The sequence below is a fragment of the Sphaeramia orbicularis genome, unplaced genomic scaffold (assembly GCF_902148855.1).
Source record: "Sphaeramia orbicularis unplaced genomic scaffold, fSphaOr1.1, whole genome shotgun sequence".
Lineage (NCBI taxonomy): Eukaryota > Metazoa > Chordata > Actinopteri > Kurtiformes > Apogonidae > Sphaeramia > Sphaeramia orbicularis.
This window is the reverse complement of record NW_021941575.1, coordinates 90,249-108,096: the sequence shown is the minus strand read 5'-3', so window position 1 is coordinate 108,096 and position 17,848 is coordinate 90,249. Positions and strand designations below refer to the sequence as shown.

General features: G+C 48.0%; 1 long non-coding RNA gene across 1 annotated transcript; it reads right to left on the bottom strand.

Annotated features, from left to right (window-relative positions):
* Positions 1 to 308: 308 nt before the first annotated feature.
* On the bottom strand, positions 309 to 17,664 carry LOC115416227 (uncharacterized). Its single transcript, XR_003934932.1, has 3 exons — positions 17,499 to 17,664; positions 3,528 to 3,647; positions 309 to 342 (listed from the first exon to the last, which is right to left on the bottom strand). It is a non-coding gene; the product is annotated as an uncharacterized LOC115416227 (long non-coding RNA).
* Between the last annotated feature and the right edge of the window lie 184 nt (positions 17,665 to 17,848).

Here is a 17,848-nt window from a genome sequence, read left to right as displayed (position 1 = left end):
TGAACAGTGTTTTCAGTCCCACTGACAGATTTTGTGTCCAAACGGACTCAGTTCATCCCTCATTCATTCAGTCAGTGAATTGAATGGCTCAGTCTGCTCCTGTTTGTCAGTGTTTCCTTCACTTGTGGATCTTTAAAGCCACACTTGTCCAAATGTCAGGAACAGGAGCTGAGCGTGCTCAGTGGAGCTTCTGTAAACCCATCCTTCCTGAATCCTCTGCATTGGCTCCAGTTTGTTCAGATGAAAACCACCTGAACCAGGATGTTCAGCTTCAGCCCAGTTCACATCCCTCCTTTGTGCATTTCTTACCTGTTGAAGTGCTGTTGTTTTCAGACAGGAGCCCTGCAGCAAAAACACAAAGGACAGCCATGAAAACAGGACAAGACTGGGATTCGAACTCCAACATGTCCACATGAGGAACCAAACAGGAAACTGAGGCTGATCAGGTTGGATCCAAATCTGTCTGAACTGTGTTTGTGCTTTGACTTTGACAAATGGCGTCTAAATACCAAAGCAGCACATGAGACACAGATGAAGGTTCAAATCCAAATCTATGACATGATTGAACAGCAGCAGATGAACCACCACAAGATGAACTGACACATTTAGGTTGAGCAGGATCAGTCCAACTGGAGGAATCATGAAGGAATCGACTGAAATCAACCCAGACTGAATTCAACTGATTATTGTTCAGTTTGTGTTTGATGGATGAATTCAAAAACCATTCAACCAGAACTGATCTGGAGTGGACCCACCTAGACCTGAACCAACTGGACCCACCTAGATCTGAACCAACTGGAAAAATCTAGACCTGAACCAACTGGACCCACGTACACCTGAACCAACTGGACCCACCAAGACCTGAACCAACTGGACCCACCTAGATCTGAACCAACTGGACCCACCAAGACCTGAACCAACTGGACCCACCTAGATCTGAACCAACTGGACCCACCTAGACCTGAACCAACTGGACCAACGTAGACCTGAACCAACTGGACCAACTTAGACCTGAACCAGCTGGACCAACCTAGACCTGAACCAACTGGACCCACCTAGATCAGAACCAACTGGACCCACCTAGACCTGAACCAACTGGACCCACCTAGACCTGAACCAGCTGGACCAACCTAGACCTGAACCAACTGGACCAACCCAGACCTGAACCAACTGGACCAACCTAGACCTGAACCAACTGGACCCACCAAGACCTGAACCAACTGGACCAACCTAGATCTGAACCAACTAGACCCACCTAGACCTTAACCAGCTGGACCAGCCAAGACCTGAACCAACTGGACCAACCTAGACCTGAACCAACTGGACCAACGTAGACCTGAACCAACTGGAAAAACCTAGACCTGAACCAGCTGGACCAACCTAGACCTGAACCAACTGGACCAACTTAGACCTGAACCAGCGGGACCAACCTAGACCTGAACCAACTGGACCCACCTAGACCTGAACCAACTGGACCCACCTAGACCTGAACCAGCTGGACCCACCTAGACCTGAACCAACTGGACCCACCAAGACCTGAACAAACTGGACCCACCTAGATCTGAACCTACTGGACCCACCTAGACCTGAACCAACTGGACCAACCTAGACCTGAACCAACTGGACCCACCTAGATCTGAACCTACTGGACCCACCTAGACCTGAACCAACTGGACCAACCTAGACCTGAACCAACTGGACCCACCTAGACCTGAACCAACTGGACCCACCTAGACCTGAACCAGCTGGACCAACCTAGACCTGAACCAACTGGACCCACCAAGACCTGAACCAACTGGACCCATCTAGACCTGAACCTGATGGACCAACCTAGACCTGAACCAACTGGACCAACCTAGACCTGAACCAGCTGGACCCACCTAGACCTGAACCAGCTGGACCCACCTAGACCTTATCCAGCTGGACAAACCTAGACCTGAACCAACTGGACCAACCTAGACCTGAACCAGCTGGACCCACCTAGACCTGAACCAGCTGGACCCACCTAGACCTTAACCAGCTGGACAAACCTAGACCTGAACCAACTGGACCCACCTAGACCTGAACCAACTGGACCCACCTAGACCTGAACCAGCTGGACCAACCTAGACCTGAACCAACTGGACCCACCAAGACCTGAACCAACTGGACCCACCAAGACCTGAACCAACTGGACCCACCTAGATCCGAACCAACTGGACCCACCAAGACCTGAACCAGCTGGACCCACCTAGACCTTAACCAGCTGGACAAACCTAGACCTGAACCAGCTGGACCCACCTAGACCTGAACCAACTGGACCCACCCCAGCTCAGAGCAGTGACCCCACAGGACTGGACTGTAGGCCCTATGCATGCTGGGTAATCCCTTCCTGTGCCTCTCTTCTTCACCTGAACAGACGTACTTGGATCATCTGAACCCACATGTTCAGTTGAACAGGTTCTGTCAGTGGATTGTGGAACAGCAGTTGATGGACAGACTGTGGAACCAATCACAGAGCTGGAATCAGCAGCTGCTGTGACAAACAGGAAGTGGATCAGTAAAGGTGCTTCAGACTCTTCATGTACTGGTGTGTGTTGAGAGGAAACACAACATGGATGTGTTTGATCCTGATCCACAAATCCACCACAGACCAGTTCCAGACAGAAGCTGAGGCTGATGAAAGCACCACACACACGTGCACTGGTTTATCCCATGGGATCTATGACACAAGTCAATAATGGAGCCAGTCAGCAGCTCCTCCTTCTAACTCAGCTCTGACACTGTCACTGTTGGAACAGACAGGATTCATCAAACCAACAACATTTGACTGGATTCACAAGGACTCATTTAGCATCAGGAGTCACATGACCATCAGCACACGCTAGGATTTACATCAAACACACACTTTTCAAACCTGTTCATACAATCCATCTCACAACAGCTCTTCTCCTTTTTTATTCTATATTGTTCTTCAGTTTCGACAGTACTGAAGCAAACGCTGTCACTCATCTAACTCTTTCTGACACTCAGTGGGCGGAACCGCTGTGACATCACATGCAGACCCTCTATAGCAGGGGTGTCCAGTCCTGGTCCTGGAGGGCCGGTATCCTGCATGTTTCAGATGTGTCCCTCTTCCAACACACCTGATTCAAATAATAAGCCTATCATCGAGCTCTGCAGAAGCCTAATAATGACCGTCAGGTGTGCTGGAAGACAGAAACATCTAAAACCTGCAGGATAGCGGCCCTCCAGGACCAGGACTGGACACCCCTGCTCTATAGAAACTCTACTGTCATCCATCAGCGTAGGCCCCGCCCATCAAGTGCACTTAAATTCACAAGCAAAACTTTTGAAGTGTCAATCAAAAGTTTATAACTCACAAACAAAGAGGAGTGATTTAAAAACAAACTGATCTGTTTTTTAGTGACACTTACTGACTTTTACTCTCAGATCTCTGTTTTCATTTCAAATCTGTTCTTTTGAATTGAATAAAGACACAAATGTGTGTCCATATTCAGCTCTGTGTCCGTCATCATTCCACCTACCTTGAATGGACATGCAGAGGAAAACCAGGACATATGGTGTGTGGTCCATGTCCAGTCAGACCGTCTGCTCTTCTCTTAGCTGCTCCAGTTGATTGACAGCTCATCTGGACCCACTGTGTGCTATTAAAGGGGACAGAAGGAGGAAGTGGGTGGTGTGTGGTTACTATAGAGACGGAAGACCACATCCTGTTTCCTGGTCCACATCACAGACTGTCTCTGAACACTGAAAAGGTTGAAAGATCATCACCAACAAAACAGACACTATTGGATTTCCTTCAAAAAGCTGTTTCAAGTGGTTCCACATCACTTTGTTCAGTAGACGTTAATAAACCAGTTTTCATTCAGTTTACTCAATAGATTCAAGTATATTATACAAGTGGGACTTCAGTGACTTCAACTTCAGTGGGTTACTTCCTTTGTATGTATGAAGCCTCCATTAAACTTATGTCATATGGTTCAGTTCAGTGAATGAACTGCACAGACTTTAAAGTCATACAGGCTGATTGAGGAAGAGGAACTCTGCATGGGTCAGTTAGTCTTAATTAAGTTATTTTGTCCAATTAAAAATGAGGTTAAATACAGAAAAAAAACTGTTAACACAGGGAAAACCACTACTTTTCTCAAAACAGCACTTGTATTAACCATTGAAAACAGCCTGTGATCCAAACACTGGAAAGCCTGAAAATGCGTCTCATAAACAGGAAACAGTAACTAGAACCAGAACTGAGTAAAACTGGGCAGAAGAGAAAAAAACAAACAAAACCACAAAAAAAGAAATTAAATAAATAAGAACTATTAAATGATGAATATAAGAAAAGAAAGCACGAGCAGAATATCATACACAACAACTGCCCAAATACCACCAGTACCAAATACCACCAGTACCAAATACCACCAGTACCAAATACCACCTGTACCAAATACCACCTGTACCAAATACCACCAGTACCAAATACCACCTGTACCAAATCCACACATCAGCTGTTCACATGAATCTGCTGTGACAGAGTGACTGCATCAGAGGAAAGAAAGAGAACAAGAAAGAACACACACATGGAACCACAACCACCCCCCCCCCCCCCCAAGGACCAGGGGCCCACAAAGAGGACCCCACGGCCCGGCCAACCAGCAGACACCACAGAGAGGGAGGATCCAGCCCGAAGATGGTCGAGGGAGGCCCCCGCCAGAGGCCCCACAGCAGCTGAGCACAGGCCCCAGGGGGCCAGGGACCCCAGCTGCTACCCCCCCGCCGGGGGCTGGCCACCCAGGGGCAAGTGAGCCACCCGTACCCTAGGCAGGGCTCCCACCCACCACACCGGGCGGCCTAGCCCCCCACCGTGGGCCAGTGCACACCCCGATGCCACAGCCAAGCACCCCAGGAGCCCAGAGGCCCACCCCCCCATCCCTGCCCCCTGTCCCACCAAGCCCAACCCCCAAACCCCACACCCCCTCCAATCCCCCACTCACCCACACAAACATACGCACACACACCCACTGACACCCAGACACACACACCACCCATCCCACATGTTCCACCATTCACACACATGTACCCACACCCATCTACAGCCCCTCCCACCCACCTACACACACACCTGCGCACACCAGACACACATATCCGGAGCCCCCCCCCCCCAAAGCAGCGAGTAGCACCGCCGCGAGTCCCCCCAAGGCGTGGCACCCACGCGCAGCCTCAGCACCAACCGGAGCCCAGAGCGGCAGCACCAGCCGCCAGGATGGTCTGACTGGGAGGAAGTCTCCCCCCAGAAGACCAGCCAATGGACATTAGGCCCCCCGTACCCCAATACCTGCCCCCAGGCAGGGGACGCCAAGGAGCGGGGCGGTCCAGAGACTCTGGGCACCCAGTGACTGCAGCCAGGAGGCCACCGACCCCCCCCAGAGGCCACTCACACTCTCAATCATCCTATGTGGTCAAGGGGGGCACGGACCCAGGACCAGCTGCCCCAAAGCCCCCCAAACAGGCGTAGGGACCCACCACACTCCATGCCTCACCAGTTCACATACACTAGGGGTGCAGCGTTCAACGGTGCGGTGCCACCCCACCACAAGAGACCCAGTGACCAGCACCCCCACCCCCAATCGCCACCACGGCCGCACCCCGACACCACACCCCAAGAACACCCCCCCGACACCCACAGAGGCAGCAGCCCCCCAGGCGCACCTGCACAGCCCCCCACCCCCACTCCACAGCCCTCCCTTATTCATCAAACACACATGTACACCCACACACCTGCTCCATCACCCCCCCCCCCACACACACACACACAGACAGACAGTCCCTCATTCATACTCTTATGCACACACACACACACACAAGCACCCATACACACACACACACACACACAAGCACCCATACACACACACACACACACACACACACACACATATAAACACACACACAAATACACACACACACACCCACCCCAGGACTCCCAGGCACTAGTCAGACACCAGGGCACACACCTGCCCACCCCCGCAGCAGCAAACCCAGGCCAGCCTAGACACGCTGGGCCCCCCCCCTCCTCCCAGGAGGGGCAGCACCCAGACCCCAGGACCCGGGAACTTTTGGTGAGGAAATATTGGCCAAAGTCTGGAAGGTCTGAACCACCCCTGTCTTTGGTCTGTTGTAACGTATTTAAACTGATACGTCATGGTTTGTTTTCCCAAAGAAATGTAGATACGTGTGAGTCCAGTGACTTGAACCAACTGGAGGATGGTTTGATGGGTATCATGGAAAACAAATAGTTCATGTAGCACACTCAATGCTATGAGGAAGTCAGATTAGAGCTGATATACACTTACAGATTAGTATATAGAATTTGAGCATTTAGGACCAGAAGGAACAGCTGCTTCACAGGAGGGCTAAGGTGAATGAGACTCAGACAAAGGATGAACTTTACAAATGCCAGCTTGAACTTTTAGAAAAAATAAAAAAATAAAATAAATAAATCTCAAACAAAAGTTCTCTCTCTTTTGGTCCCAACAGTTCTCAGTAACAACCGTTTTCACAATCCCAGTGGTTCCAGTTCTCTTACCTGGGTGCACCTGATCTAAATCTAAACATACACAAAGCTACTTATGACTGAAATCACAATCACATGTACATTCAATAAACATTTCATGGATCAGAAAAAATCATTCACTTTCAACACAAAACCTTATTCTGAAGGGAACGGCTCCAGAAAGACACAAAACCCACACCAAGTCCACTTCCTGTGTGTTTGAACATGTGTGTGTAGAAAGACCAAATAGTCCAGTTGAATGTGTGTGTGTGTGTGTGTGTGTGTGTGTGTGTGTTGGGTAGAGGCAGTTGGTGTAATGCCCTGTTTCCACTGCATGGTATCGGCTCGACTCGACTCGGCCTTTTTCCATTTCCATTATGAAAAAGGACCTGGAATCTGGTACCTGGTACTAGTTTTTTGGTCTCACCTCTGCCGAGGTTCCAGGACTGGGGACCAGACACTAAAACGTGACGTGTACACACTGCAGACCACTGATTGGTCAGAAAGTTTTCTCTGTGACCCGCCATTTTACAAAAAACAGATGCAGAAGTGGGCGGGCTGGCGTGGGCTTGCTCATAGCCCCTCAGCTCAGCCGCCATGTGTTGGAGTTCACCCCGGTGAACGAGAGGGTCGCGTCCCTATGTCTTCGGGTCGGGGACAGGTGCCTCACTGTTGTCTCGGCCTACGGGCCGAACAGCAGTGCAGAGTACCCAGCCTTCTTGGAGTCCCTGGGAGGGGTGCTGGATGGTGCTCCGACTGGGGACTCCATTGTTCTCCTGGGCGACTTCAATGCCCACGTGGGCAACAACAGTGAGACCTGGAGGGGGGTGACGGGGAGGAACGGCCTCCCTGATCCGAACCCGAGTGGTGTTTTGTTATTGGACTTCTGTGCTAGTCACAGTTTGCCCATAACAAACACCATGTTCGAACACAGGGATGTCCAGAAGTGCACTTGGCACCAGGACACCCTAGGCCGGAGGTCGATGATCGACTTCATTGTCGTATCATCAGACCTCCGATCGCGTGTTTTGGACACTCGGGTGAAGAGAGGGGCGGAGCTGTCAACCGATCACCACCTGGTGGTGAGTTGGATCCGCTGGTGAAGGAGGAAACCGGACAGACTCGGCAGGCCCAAACGTGTTGTGAGGGTCTGTTGGGAACGTCTGGCAGAGCCCGATGTCAGTGTGGTCTTCAACTCCCACCTCTGGGAGAGCTTCTCCCAGATCCCAGGGGAGGCTGGGGACATTGAGTCCGAGTGGACCATGTTCTCCACCTCCATTGTCGAAACGGCTGCTCGGAGCTGTGGCCACAGGGTCTCCGGTGCCTGTCGTGGCAGCAATCCTCGAACCCGGTGGTGGACCCCGGAAGTAAGGGATGCCGTCAAGCTGAAGAAGGAGTCTTATCGAGCCTTGCTGGCCCGTGGGACTCCCGAGGCAGCTGATGGGTACCGGAAGGCCAAGTGTGCTGCAGCTCGAGCGGTTGTGGAGGCAAAAACTCGGGTCTGGGTGGAGTTTGGGGAGGCCATGGAGGAGGACTATCAGTCGGCCTCGAGGAAATTCTGGCAAACCGTCCAGCGCCTCAGGAGGGGAAAGCAGTGCGCCACCAACACTGTTTCCAGTGGAAGTGGGAGGAGCTGACCTCGACTGGGGATGTTGTCGGATGGTTGAAGGAATACTTCGAGGATCTCCTCAATCCCACTGCCACGTCTTCCATAGAGGAAGCAGAGGCTGAGGTCTCGGAGGTGGACTTGTCCATCACCCAAGCCGAAGTCACCGAGGTGGTTGGACAGCTCCTCGGTGGCAGGGCACCGGGGGTGGATGAGATTCGCCCTGAGTACCTTAAGTCTCTGGATGTGCAGGACTGTCTTGGTTGACACGTCTCTGTAACATCGCGTGGCAGTCAGGGACAGTACCTCTGGACTGGCAGACCAGGGTGGTGGTCCCCCTTTTTAAGAAGGTGGACCGGAGGATGTGCTCCAACTATAGGGGGATCACACTCCTCAGCCTCCCGGGGAAAGTCTATTCCAGTGCACTGGAGAGGAGGATCCCACTGATAGTCGAACCTCGGATCCAGGAGGAACAATGCGGTTTTCGTCCTGGTTGTGGAACGCTGGACCAGCTCTATACTCTCCATCGGGTGCTCGAGGGTTCATGGGAGTTCGCCCAACCAGTCCACATGTGTTTTGTGGATCTGGAGAAGGCGTTCGACCGTGCCCCTCGTGGTATCCTGTGGGGGGTGCTTTGGGAGTATGGGGTCCGGGGCCCTTTGCTAAGGGCAGTCCGGTCCTTGTATGACCGAAGCAGGAGCCTGGTTCGCATTGCCGGTGTAGTATGGAATATGGACCCCCTGGAATATGGACCCAGGGTCCTGATTCCGCAGCAGAATATGGACCCAGGACCCAGTGGCAATCTGATCGGGCCAAGATCCTGGGGTTTCGCATCAGGAAGAAGATTCCACCATCACCAGCTGAGCAGACCATCAGCCATGAAGAGGAGCCACTCAACACCATTGCCATGCGTGGTGATGGTAACTGTTTCTTCCAAACCATTTCCTACTTCCTCACAGGTGCCCAGAAAAACCACCGCGTTCTCCGTGCCATCACCGTCCAGTACATGAAGGAGAACAACGCCACCTTCAGCAACTTTGCAGAACAGGATGACTACGCAGATGTCAGCAACATGGCCCAGACTGGAGAGTATGCCACAGAAGTAGAAATACTTGCTGTGGCCAGCTTACTCGCCACACCCATCTGGACCTACTCACCATTTGGGGAGGAACACAGGTGGCAGTGCTATGCGCCACTTTCTGGCCTTCCTTCACCAAAAGCTACACAGTCAAATTACACAGCCAAACAGTGTAATTTGCCATTCAGTGTGATATCTGTGATATTGTTACATTTTTAACTTTGTATAATACTTGTTATATACCTCAATAAATATGTTTTTTTTTTAAATGTTTTGTTTCCATTATATATATATATATATATATATATATATATATATATATATATATATATATTCCAAAAATAATAAAAAGAATTAACCATTCCCTAAATTTGGAGGGGGGTCCATTTTCCATAGGGGGGGTCCATATTCTATGGGGGTCCATTTACAATCTCACACCGGCAGTAAGTCAGGCCTATTCCAGGTGCATGTTGGACTCCGGCAGGGCTGCCCTTTGTCACCGGTTCTGTTCATAATTTTTATGGACAGAATTTCTAGGCGCAGCCAGGGGCCGGAGGGGGTCCGGTTTGGGGACCACAGGATTTCATCTCTGCTTTTTGCAGATGACGTCGTCCTGTTGGCCTCATCAAACCTGGACCTTCGGACCTTCAGCGTGCCCTGGGGCGGTTTGCAGCCGAGTGTGAAACGAGCGGGATGAGGATCAGCACCTCCAAATCCGAGGCCATGGTTCTCGACTGGAAAAAGGTGGTCTGCCCTCTCCGGGTTGGTGGGGAGTCTTTGCCCCAAGTGAAGGAGTTTAAGTATCTCGGGATCTTGTTCACGAGTAAGGGAAGGATGGAGTGTGAGATTGACAGACGGATCGGTGCAGCGTCTGCAGTGATGCAGTCGCTGTACCGGTCGGTTGTGGTGAAGAAGGAGCTGAGCCAAGAGGCGAAGCTCTCGATTTACCGGTCAATCTACGTTCCTACCCTCACCTATGGTCATGAACTTTGGGTCATGACCGAAAGGACAAGATCCCGGATACAAGTGAGCGAAATGAGTTTCCTCCGCAGGGTGGCTGGGCGCACCCTTAGGAATAGGGTGAGGGGCTCAGTCACCGGGGAGGAGCTTGGAGTAGAGCCGCTGCTCCTCTGCGTCGAGAGGGGCCAGCTGAGGTGGCTCGGGCATCTGTTTCGGATGCCTCCTGGACGCCTCCCTGGGGAGGTGTTCTGGGCATGTCCCACCGGGAGGAGACCTCGGGGAAGACCCAGGACACGTTGGAGAGACTATATCTCTCGGCTGGCCTGGGAGGAGGTGTCTGGGGAGAGGGAAGTCTGGGCATCCCTGCTTAGACTGTTACCCCCGCGACCCGGCCCCGGATAAGCGGAAGAAAATGGATGGATGGACAGATGCAGAAGTGGACAGTAAATCTGTGGGTACATTAATCCACATGAGAACAGCCCAAAACTACACTGTGGTCGGTCCAGGAGGTTCAGTCTTTGGTGGACGACGTAAAAATTCAGATGAGACAACACGCAACGAGCGAGTTTATCAGCAACTCTGAACAGACTAAATGGAAATAACACGCTGCATTGCTATGACATCCAGGTACTGTAAAGTCGGCAGTATCTTGTAATGGAAACGGTCCAACAAGAATGCCACATTACAAGAAGCTTACACAAGAGCTAAACATCTGGACAGACACACCTTACTAGAAAGGAATCCCCCTAAACAAACACAAAACAGAACAATATTTGTCACTACATATAGTACAAGGGGACCAAGTCAAAAGAATTTTTAATAAAAACTGGAACATCATTCAGAGCGACGAACAACTCAGACGAATTTTTCCACAGCCTCCACTCATCACCTTTAGGAGATGTCCTACACTGCAGGACAAACTGGTCCACAGCCATCTCCAACCTAGCACTCCACCATCATGGCTGGGTCAGAAACCTAAAGGGAGCTACAAATGCAGCCACTGCAATCACTGCACAAATGTCATACAGACCAAAACTTTCATGGACTCTACATCACATAAACAATACACAGTCAGTCATTTTATTAACTGTAAAACAACATTCATCATTTACAGACTGGAACATCCGACCTGCAAAGTGTTCTACATCAGCCGTACAAAAAGACGTTTACAGGACAGACTGTCAGAACACAAATATGCAAGAAGAACTGGAAACACAAACTACCCGATGGCAAAACACAACCTGGAACTCCACAACAGTAACCCATCTACACTACAAGCTATTGGCATCGACCACATTCCATCCTCCTTAAGAAAGGGGGACAGGAAAAAGACAGTAAACCAACGGGAAGCTTTCTGGAATTTTAAACTCCAAGCCACTGTACCCCTGGACTGAATGAAGAGTTGGACTGTTCTGTTTTCTTATCATGTATTATCTGTTTCTTGTTTTAAAGACTTTATACTGGTTTAATCTTAATGTGTAAATTTTGCACTGTTTTTTATTCATGTATACTTGTAAATATTTGTATTTGACCTGCAGTGACACCATCTGCTGGCCTTTTCCATGTGGACACCCTCTGCAGGCCTTTACCTTCATGCCCAGCTGGCAGGTTCCTATTGGTTAGACCCTACTATAGAGGAACCCACAGTTTTTCAGGCTCCTGTTTGACTTCCTGATGAAGGCTTGAAGCCGAAACATGTTGAAGTTTTTTAGGTCTAGATATGACCATGGCATGATAATAAAGGCATTTGAATGTTGAAAGTAGGGCTGCACGATTTTGGCAAAAAAAAAAAAAAATCCCAATTTTTTCCTCTAAAAACTCGATTTTGATTTCGATTTTTGGGTAAAACTACAAAAGATAACAGAAGTCAGCATGTCATTTTCGTGAGCAGCCCTCAATGCAAGGCACTGCTCTGACCTCAAATCTGTGATGGGATCACGTGATGAACCCACAGAAGTTTATTTTTTCTTAATTAAATCTTTATTGAATGAAGTAGAGTATACAAACAATGTATACAACAAGAAAATAACATAAGTTTGCCAGGGGGGATACACTATAATACAATGTCCAAATCAGAGCAAATACTTATGTTTTTTTACAGCCTTTTTGTTCCAGATTTATCTAACAGCTTTAAATAAAGTTCAACATCTTTCAAAAAATAAATAAAATTTGGTTTTGTGTTACAGAACTTACATTTGTGAATGAAAAATTTAGCAAGTAAGAGGACTAAATTAATTATTTAAATTATATATATATATATATATATATATATATATATATATATATATGTGTGTGTGTGTGTGTGTGTGTATGTATGTGTGTGTGTGTTGTTTTTTTTAAATTTATTTGATTTTTTTTTTTTTTTCTGGGTATCTGGCCCACAAAAGTGATACCAATGTAAGTCAGTGACAGGCATCAGTCGTGCGCGCGTGCGTGCGTGGACCACGTTAATATGAGTGATCCACATATGGTTCTATTTAAACTGGGGGATCCGTGCGTGGAAAAGACCGACCCAGGACACGCTGGAGGGATTCTATCCCTGGAGCTGGTGGATGTGTGTGGGCACAGGGCTGTGTGGGCTCCTCTGCTGAGGATGATGACCCTGAGACCCGGACCCGGTTTGGAAGAAGACAGTACGGTACGGATCCGGGACAGCGGAAGATGAGTGATCCGCATGCAGTTCTATTTCAGTTGCGAGACCCGTGTGTGACGCCACGGCTTACATTGGTATATGTACTGTGGGCTCATGAACACATTTAAAGTCCGGTTATTACACAGACTTCTGTGACAGACCGCTGTCACTGATAGGAGGAGGAGCCTACGGGAGCCCGCAAGCGCGCGGCCCGCAGGCACGAGAGAGATGAAATCGATTTTGCGATTTCCCTTTTTTAAAAATCGTCCTAATTAAAAAATCCGATTTCGATTTAAAATCGATTAATCGTGCAGCCCTAGTTGAAAGAGTGCCTTGGATTTTTCTTCCAGTGTGATAAATACTTTTTGAATCCCTTTTTCCAAAGAGCACCTCGAACAAACTCTTTTTTGGTCCGAGAAGCATTCCTACCCAAACATTTCTCGGGCCACAGGTATGTCAAGCCTTTGCGAAGCTTCAGGAGGTAGGGAAAAGATAAATGAGCGAAAAGTTTCACTCCCACTTCTGCAGGGGCACGGACTGTACCATACCCCCATAGTATTATGAGTAGGACGGAAAGTGAGGCATGCACGTGCACGGTTACCAATCAACACGCACACATCCCCTGGCCGTACTGCGCGTGTACAAGTACCACCCCGACGAAACGCACGCGCATGCACCCAACCACCCACCCACCAGAAAAACGCACACAAGTGCACCCCCCCATTACACACCGCCACATCAACAGATGAATTCCACAGGAAACATTGACTGTATCCAATGGTTCAATAAATCAAGCATTAAGGAATATGACATGCTTTTATCATGAAGTGTATAAACAATATTTAGCTTTTACTCTTATAGACCGTGTTGAAAAAAAAAAAAATTTCAGGTTCTCAGGAAAATCGCCGCTTATCAATTAATCGTTAATCGATTGATAATGGCAACCAACTAACGATTAATGAATTAATCGGTAATCTGCATCCCTAGACTGGATCCATTGTGGTTTCATCATATAAGGTCTTCCTGGTGTCCATTTGGACTCTGGTCATGTGACCATCAAATACATTTGACACAGAACATTGAGTTTTGAAACCACACGTTTTTGACTCATCTTTTTTCTGATTTGTCTGTTTTTATGATGCATTTACTGACATTCTATTGATTTTAAATGACTGAATAACACCACACAATGACTGAGGACACAGGCATCAAATCAACTGCACTGGAAGTTTGTGGCATTTCCCAGAATCCTCAGCTTCTATGGGCTGTTCTGGGTGAGGGTTTCTTCGTGGTGGTTGTTATCTTAATTTAAGTGGTTTGGAAACTGTATCTCAATATCTATATTATAAATCTATGTTACAAAAGGGAAGTGGACTGTGTGTGTGTGTGTGTGTGTGTGTGTGTGTGTGTGTGTGTCACACTACCTCCATACACAGCTGACTGCTGCAGGTTGTCATACTTCTGGATTTAGGGTCAATGAACAGATGAGTGAAAACAGTCAGTTGATAGGACCAATAGTTTGGGAGACATTAGTAATTTTCAGTGAAGCTAAGAGGACCATATCATCTGCAAATAGCAGAGCTCCAGCTCTGGGGCAGTTCACAGCCCAGTGTGTGAAGCTGCTGGGATGAAGATCAGAACCTCCAAGTCTGAGGACATGGTCCTCAGACGGAAAAGGGTGGGGTGTCCACTCCAGGTCGGGGGGTGTAGGGTGGGGGGGTCCTGCCTCAGGTGGAAGCGGTCAAGTACTTCAGGATCCTGTTCACGTGTGAGGGTACGATGAAGCAGGAGGTCGATGGGCGGATCTGGGCGGAGTCTGCAGTGATGCGGACGCTAACCCGGTCTATTGTGGTGAAGAGGGAGCTGAGCCCAAAGGAGAAGGTTTTGATTCATCGGTCGATCTCCGTTCTGACCCTCACCTATGGTCATGAGCTCTGGGTGAGGACCCAAAGAACCCAGGGCTCGTGACTGCGACTGAATTACGGTCGCATGCGCCTGAGAATTTCGGTAGTGCGACTGTTTTTGAGATTACGATCGCACGGTGCGCCAATAAAAAAATGAGCGAAAATTAATACGTGCGCCTAAAATAATGGCTGCAGAAGTAACTCGTCAGCTGAAAATAAACAAGCTCCACGCCCCGCTGACTGAAGCAGAAAATCTAGTCCCCGCCCCCTCGCGTGTGCATCTCTGCGGATGGTCCAACACTGCATGACTTCGATGCACTGCCAGCGGTCAGGAAGTACCTACACTCTGGCACCAGGTCAAGGAGGCCTGACTTCAGGCGTCGTGGTGCAGACCACAGTGACTAAGGGGCACCAGGTCAAGGAGACCTGACTTCAGGCGTGGTGTAGACCACAGTGACTAAGGGGCACCAGGTCAAGGAGACCTGACTTCAGGCGTGGTGTAGACCACAGTGACTAAGGGGCACCAGGTCAAGGAGACCTGACTTCAGGCGTGGTGTAGACCACAGCGACTAAGGGCCTTTAGGCCATGAAATAAAAAAGTTGGTTGTTGCAAATAATGGTGTGATTCGTCTTTCTTCTCCAAGAACCAACTAAAGTATATACCACACATTGACAATTGTTTTGCACCTGTGTCAATGTAAGCTTTTTCTTTCATACTCTATTCAAATACTTTATTCTAGGTTGTTAACATTGCTTAAATACATATAGGAATATTACTTGGTATGGCCAAGAGTTTTGCTTGTTCTCCAAATTTTTTATACAATAGTGGTGCGCCTAGATTTTAGCCTGTGCTCCTAACTTTTTAGGGTTAGGAGCACAGTGCTCCTAGGTCAAAAAGTTAATTTTGAGCCCTGAGAACCACAACACAAGTACAAGCAAGGAAATGAGTTTCCTGTGCAGGGTGGGTGGGGTCAGCCTCAGAGATAGGGGGAGGAGCTCAGATATCTGGGAGGGACTCAGAGCAGAGCCGCTGCTCCTCCACGTCCAGAGGAACCAGTGGAGGAGGTTCATGTAGTGCAGATGCCTCCTGGACTCCTTCCTGGGGAGGGGTTAGGGGCGTGTCCTTCTGGGAGGACCCATGTGGGCCGACCCAGGACGCACTGGAGGGATTCTATCACGAAAGAAGAAGGTGGCAAAGACCCTCACAAGAAAGTATCAACAATACAAACAGTAACAACCATGGTTATAATTATAATGGAAACAATAACTAGAACCAGAACTGAATAAAACTGGGAAGAAGAGAGAGGAAAAAAACAAAACAAAACTACAATAAAATAAAATTAAATATGTAAGACCAAGGGCTGTGCAATTAATCGAAATTCAATTACAATTTCGATTATTACACTCAACAATTACAAAAATTACGTAATCGAGAAAAAACGATTATTAATTTTGAGTTGTTTTAATTCACGTGCATGCAAGCTCCCATGAGCTGCTCAGCCCCGCCCCGCCCCCCTCTAAGCTACTGCTGCCTGCTAGCCGGCAGGTCCACCCCAAGAGGACAGTTGGACCTAGCGGTCTGGAAACACGGCAGGAGAATCACAGCAGAAGTGCTTGGTAAACAAAAAAGGCAAGTCCAATTCAATTGTATAGAATCACTTTGGGTTTGATGAAGAAGACGAAGAGCAAAAACACATCACGTGCTAAAAGTGTTTCGTAGTTGTGTCCGCACCGACCGCTAACACAACAAACCTTTGTAACCATCTAAAGTTGAACCACCGCGACCTTCATCATAATCTTATGAAAAACTAAAACACATAAAAACAACTCCGTCTACAACTTCGTCCGCCATGCAATCTTCAGTCTCCGAATCTCTTTACGTTGCAACTCCCATATTAACCTAACCAGTATAACCCTAACGTGCGTATCCTTTACATGGCTGTTGTATACAGAAGGCCTGAACTGAAACCTCATGGCACACCACTGAATTTACTGTTTCATACTACATTGAACATACTTGAATGTATAATTTGTACTTTACGTGAGGTTTTTTTTTTTTTTATTGCTACAGTTCTATGGCAAGTCTATAACAGTTTAATTACAGTGCACTATTTGTTTACAAAAGGAAACATACTTGAATTTACAGTATATTTATATACATTCAAAGATTCTTTTTATTTCGTGCGAAAGTGAACATTGTTTGTTTTAGTGGTTAAAAGCTTTATTTATGTTTAGAGAGTACATTTACATTGTTTTGCAAGAAAAAAATAAACAACTTTAAGGTTAACAAATAATCATTTTTAATAATCGTGATTTCAATTATTGCTAAAATAATCGTGATTATTTTTTTATTCTATAATCGAGCAGCCCTAATAAGACCTATTAAATGATGAATGTAAGAAAAGAAAGCATGAATAGAATATCATACACCACACTCGCCCAAATACCACCAGTACCAAATACCACCAGTACCAAATACCACCAGTACCAAATACCACCAGTACCAAATCCACACATCAGCTGTTCACATGAATCTGCTGACAGAGTGACTGCATCAGAGGAACGAAAGAGAACAAGAAAGAGACTGAGACTGAAGAACACAGACATGGAACCACAAGCCTCGGATTTCTTCAGCTAATAAAAGTACAGGAAGAGGATGAAAATAATGAATTTGTGAACCTTTGTCTTCATTTCGGAGCATAAATGAATCCAATAATATTTAGAGTGAAACATGTTGCAGTTCACTCTGAGCAGATTTCTGAATTTACCTTCCCGCTGGGCTTGGGCTTCAGGATGGAGGAAAATCCAGCAAAAGTTTTCTGAAGAAGGAGTAGTGTCACTGCCGACGGTGGTTTTCCAGGTGGAGCTGACTGGTAGACTTCACCTTCTGGACTGTTCTCTCCTTTAGTTCTGCTCTTTTCTCCGTGTTGGTCCGTACTGTTAAGTTTAAGAGCTCCCGGCGGAAGGAAGAGGAAGTGACGATACCGGAAGGTTCCAGAGAAAAGGGGCGGGACAATGCGCCGATTTACAACAGCTCATAGGTCAGGAACGGTCTGTCAATCATTTTTCCAGGAAGTTAACTCTTTGGCTCCTGAACCAAATCCGTTTAAAACTAATA